This window comes from Phytophthora infestans, genomic scaffold (assembly GCF_000142945.1).
Source record: "Phytophthora infestans T30-4 supercont1.8 genomic scaffold, whole genome shotgun sequence".
Classification (NCBI taxonomy): domain Eukaryota; phylum Oomycota; class Peronosporomycetes; order Peronosporales; family Peronosporaceae; genus Phytophthora; species Phytophthora infestans.
The window spans coordinates 2,415,004-2,420,902 of record NW_003303751.1 but is presented as its reverse complement, the minus strand read 5'-3'; the positions used below and the strand labels follow the sequence as shown (position 1 = coordinate 2,420,902).

Here is a 5,899-nt window from a genome sequence, read left to right as displayed (position 1 = left end):
TCTGTCGCTGACTATGGCCTCGAGAGCTATCTTTTAAGCCGGCGCGAGAGCGAGCGAGTAACGAAACTGTTTGGCAACTTAGAGAAGCTAAATGGCGTCACACAAACTTAGCAGAAGTCGGCACTGACTCTCTCCGGTGTTCGCCGGTTGTTCGACCATTTGTTAGCGAAGTACTCCCAGCTGGACGACCGCTTGGGAACAGCTGCTACCATTATCAACAACCAGCCACTGGAGTCAGACATCGTCAAGATTCAGCGCCACAAGGCACTTAGTTCTGCCGAGCGCTCGACGTGTGCGATGTTCAGGCTGGCTGATGATAATCACGTTCAATTCGAAACGCCTGAGGAATGACCCTCGCTCGCTCGAAGCGCGTTCAAGAGACGCAAGCCAAATCGGTGCCAGCGCTACATGGACGTCGGTTTTGTACCGCCAACGTCAAATGAATGCGAGCGGTGTTTCTCTGCTGCGAAGTTGGTTCTGACAGACTTACGCAAGATCATGGAACCAGAGCGGCTAGAGGCGATGATGTCGCTGTCAATAAATAGGGAGCTCTGGGACGTGTACGCTGTCGAAACCGTTACACACCGGCTAGGTCAGAATGGTCGTGATTAATTGAGTAATTAATTGTTTTGCAGATTCTAAAAACTATCAATCTGAGATATCAATTTTGCGGAGCCCTGGGCAGACTTCTAAATGGGTCCTATTTAGGCCTGGTCTCGGATTTGGATCAGCCATTCATACAGTTATCAAGAAGTGCAGACGCTACGACTGCGTAGTGAAGTGTTTCTGGCTTAGCTCGAGGAGAGCTGACACATTGCCCACCCTCGATACTTGACCAGGGTTTGAGCAGCCAAAACCAAACTTTCGGTCTCTTAGAGAAGCTTCCTCTACATGTAGAGCAAAATTTAAAAACAGCAAAATTGCACAAGCGGGTGTTGAGAACGCCGTTTTCGATGACCAAACGCAAAAATATCACCGGCGGATCGTACTAAAGAGAAAGAACTTAGTAAAAAAAAGTTAAAACAAATTCAAAGCTAAAATATAACGAAAACGGGTTTGTCGTTTTGTAGAGTGCATAGCATAACTCCCTTTCGACAGGAGAAAGGTGATAGATAATTGCTACACACCAGGTTCATGGATAATCATTTATTGAGGTTTTTGTGGCAATGCTTTATTCTTTTGCAGCCCTATTATCATTTACAGTCGGTGGCATCATCGCATTTCCTGCCGGTTGAGTAGGGCATAAAAAACTTGTAAATTATCAAGCTCGACCTACGATAGCGAGCCAATTTTGCAATAATTACATTTTGAGTGAGATAATTGGAGAAAACTTGCGGAGTAGCAAAACTTAAAATATTTTTTTTTTCGGGGTACTTCCCGCCAAATGCTACTTTTCTAACGACCACCACAACCTCCCAATCTCGCAAAAATGCATGCCTACACGATTGAAGACCTCAAAGCCGCGGTCAAGCGTGCTCTAATGGGCGGCCAAACTTGTAGTGTAAGTATTGCCAGCGCCATCGCGTACCATGCTTTACAGAAATGGGTTTCGAAGGGCAAAATGGGCACCTTTCGCGAGCCTGTGCGACGCGGGCCAGCACCTTTACTATTCGGCCCCAACGGAGCAGTGCCTCGTTGAATGGATCGTTGGGCGTCAGATGGTAGGCCTACCAGCTAGCTGCAAGATGATTAATTTTAAGCCAGGAGCTATCTCCTCCTTGGCGGTCGTACAAATCGTAGGCGGGAATGAGGGGGGGGTGTCGTCGCTTTTTGGGCCGACATCCTTTTCCCGTAGCTAGAACATCACAGCGGTAATAAAGGCCCGAAAGTGTGTGTCTAAGGATGCCACAGCGATCCTGTTCAGCTCGCTGATCAAAGCAGTGATCGAGAACAATCTTGACGCTTCCCGGATCTTTAATGTGGACGAAACAGCGTTTCGAACGAACATGGGATCCAAGCGCGTCGTGGCCGTCAGATGCTCCGGAACATTGGCATCAAGACGTCGCTCTCATCTTCCGCCTAAATTTAGTCCTGTGGCAGCGCCACCGGATGCATGACACCTTTGGTGTTCGTGACGTCTATCTCCACGGTCAAGCTGGAAGTGTTCAACGGTCACACTTTCCCTGGCGTTGCCGTAACTAAATCTACGTCGAAGTTCATGAATGATCAACTCTTCGTGCACTGGCTTCGTTTCTTTGCAGGTAGTGTCCCGGACGACGTGCAAAGACCTCTGCTGCTGGTACTGGACGGGTGCAGCTCACACTTTTCGGCCGAAATCATTTTAGAGGCTGAATGCCCTGGTGCCCTCCTATTGCTGCGCTCATCTAACATCACTCATTTACTACAACCGTTTGACGAGGCAGTGTTTTCATCGTTTAAGGCCAAGCTTCGCCAATTGACCGACATATGCGTGGGTGAAACTGGCAGCAGCTCTGCCAACGAAAAAGAAGCCATTAATATCGCAAGCACATCGTGGTTGGTATGCAAAATGGGTAAAAATAAATGGCTGGTCTCGGTGGATGCGGCCTGTTTCCGGTACAATCCTATATGATATTACAAAAACATAAGCGACAGGGTATAGAACAAAGCTGACTGCACACAATTTCTTGTAATTTGTGTTTAAATTTAGGCCGATTTGTGCTGTCAGGAAGTGCTACCATAACTTAGAGGTAAAATCCTCGGCTCATAACCGAGAGGGCGGTGGTTCGATCCCACCTGGTAGTATTAACCCAACTCATCACTAGTGCGCCGATTTTCAGTTAGATCACTCGGTGGCCGTCACAAAACTGCGAAAGTGGAGACAGGGGCCATCGAGTGAGCTGATTGACCACCAGCATGCTCAGTATCATGAGTCGGGATTCCCTTGTGATAACGGATTGAAATTGTCGAATTTTGATCACCAGCAATCACAGCATACAGATGGATATCGTGTCACCATAGAAATTAAGTAAAAAGAGTATTAGTTGAAGTGCACAGCAAAAGTGTATTAAGCGTTTAATGCTATCATAACGACATCGGCATGCGCCGTTGCCACGACAGACGCCAACCCACCCGGATTGGTGGCTGCTGCGGTCTTTTGCTTCTTGGGCTTAGGCGTCTTCTTAGTATTGGGCACCTTCTTGGCCTTAGGAACTCTCTTGGTCTTGGCAATAGCTAGAGACGCTGCTCGTTGCTTGGACTTCGGCTCTTCCTTGGTCTTCTTAGGCGGTCGTGCGATCTCGTCAAGCGCTTCCCGGGTAAGTAGCCGACCAACAACGGTAGCTGTCTTGCGAACACGGTTCCTGGCTGGCTGTAGCACGAGAACATCCTTCTGCACTGTCTCCCTGATGCGAAGCCACTTAGCTAGCTGAACTGTGGCTGGGGCACCATTGCAGGCAAAGTTAGCAAGAGTAAAGAATATTTGTTTTTTATTTTTACAAAAAACAAGAGTAAAAGCGGCGGAAAACTGGTCACATGGTTGTATCAGTTAGTAAATCCCTATTAACCCTATCGTTAACGCCATACATTTCTATTTGAAGAGACACCATACAAACTTCAAGTACAACGCCCTAAAAGGATACTTCAGGTACCTTTCTACAGCAAAAAATGTGCGAGGTTATTGTCCAAATATTATGCAGTTGTAGAGGTTTTGTGCAAAACCGGAGCCTAAGAGTACCTTAAGTATCATTTTGCACTGTCTTTTTTCCATCTCAGCCAATTTTCGCTTACGAAATAAAGTCAATAAGGGGAGTACCGTGGCCTACATGACCTCTTGATCCGTGTGACGTACACAAACTGTGCCTCAATTGCACAATCACCGGAGTTGGACAACCTGGGCGGCGCTACCGCTACATCCGCAGACGCAACTCCACTACAACATTTGGGCAGGATCGATGTCAAGTGCAAGCCCGCATCGACGGTCGACGGTGTGCTGACCATGCTCAAGGGTGTAATCAAAGCCATGTGGCTCTATCTGCTAACGGCCAGGCCCGAAACGGCCTCCCGCATCGAGGACATTCTCCGGTCTATATAGGGCTGTGGCTTTGTCTACGCTCCGTTATGAAGCCGGAAAGAATGCATTATCGCTACGTGGGCTTGAGAACCAACCCCCGCCGGTAGGGCAGCTGAGTATGCCGGTGAAGAGGCGGTCACAGAGCTCATTCTTCCACCTGATGAGATCTACATGTTATGCACTGCAAGGCGCACTCGCGTGGCTACAAATTCCGCCCATGATCGCCGACATCATTGACACGTACTCGACCTACTTGTCAAGAACCAACTCCGGGGTCTACGTATCCATTTTCCTGCCTAGGCGTAAGCGAATTCAGTACTAGAGGTGCAACACAAACTTCTGGGCGCTTGTAGAGCCAATCGGCTCTTACAACGTGGCGACGGTAGTAGAAGTAGCTACGAAACTCTACCGAGCTCGCTGCGTTGCCATGACTAGCGGCAACAGCTCTATAATTGTTTCTCAATGCGAAACACTTAACGAGAAGGCTAAACTCGCTCTAGTTTCATTTTCAAGTCGTATTGCGTCAACAAGCGCAGATGCACGTATCCTTACTTCAGATTTGAATTTGTGTATTTTACTAAAAAAAAGTATAAGGCAGCTGTGAAGCGATCTTCTAGTGCCACCCAACTTGCATGTGCTTAGTTTCCGTTCAGTCTAGATTTTGCAATCTCCCGTGAAGATGGCTCGTGTCGAGTCTGATGACCCGGTCTGTCGTTCAATCTCACACGTGCCAGTGTATAGCGTGTTTAATCAGCTACCAAGACCAAAGGAGATGCTGTGCCGGAATGAGGGCTCTGACGTCAATCTCAACATGGTGCGTGTATTATACCCTCGTTTTTACAGCTCTAAGCTATTGATTCTTGTGTAAGCCAGGCCCTTGCGTGATTCACTGTCGGCACTCGCAAGCCTATCGAATTCGACAATTGATACCCCGTTTTCTATTCGCTTGATCACCTTGTACGCTGAGTACGTTTATTATCCGATACTAGTGTCTACGCTGACGCGTTTTGTTGTTAAGGAGCGTGAGCACAGCTTTGGCTCTTATGCCGTAATTGATGATTTGGTTGGGGCCCTCCCAGTGAAACAAATGTACAGTGTTTAAACAGGGCTTTATGCCGGCAATCATCACCTTCTTCACGAATACATCATGATGTTGATATGGCCTCGATCCTCCATGGAAATTTCGGATGTACGACTCTGATTTTTAGATCTGTGTCAGTTGAATACAGTGGCTGATTTGTTATCGATATGTGTAGATTACTCGCAACCACCTTCACGATCGCCTAGATTTCTTGAAAGTCTACCTTCAGTATACGCGGACCAAGCTCGATGAGCACTTCAAATGCTACAACGAATGAAGGCGGACGAATCTGATGATAAAGAGTCAGTTAACCTTCACAAGAAGGATGGGTATCACAAAAAGCGTGGCTACACTATCTTTGTGTATCTGAGTATGACTATAAACGTCATCTATGTAATGGTGAAGCAAGCTAACAAGCTTCAATGGCAGCAGTTCCAATGCACCAAGTGCATGTACTACCGGTCATCAAAGTGGCGCAAAAAGAAACATGTTGTCATGGACTGACACGCTACCTCCTGTAAGATTCTATCGGCGCGGAAGCCAAGATGTGAGCCCCTCTGATGCAATTTACCGCAAGCAGCGCGAGAAGAAGTAACGTGGCTGTCTCCACTGTAGATAATGAAACGCTCAAATCAAAAAAATGATTTATTGCTTGAAATTACTTCCAGTTATGCTCACTAGCACCTTAGCCTCGTACGAGACCGTCAACTGGATTGGTCTTCTACGCTATCTTTAAGAAACTTCACCGTAGCGAGTTCGCAGCGATTCTCAGTAGCTACGATGGTAGCTGGACTCATGTGGTGGGCAACGAGTCGTTCAGCAGCTTC

General features: G+C 47.4%; 1 non-coding gene across 1 annotated transcript; it reads left to right on the top strand.

Moving 5' to 3' along the window:
* Positions 1 to 2,652: 2,652 nt before the first annotated feature.
* Positions 2,653 to 2,724, top strand: PITG_26492. Its single transcript has one exon. It is a non-coding gene; the product is annotated as a tRNA-Met (tRNA).
* Positions 2,725 to 5,899: the final 3,175 nt, after the last annotated feature.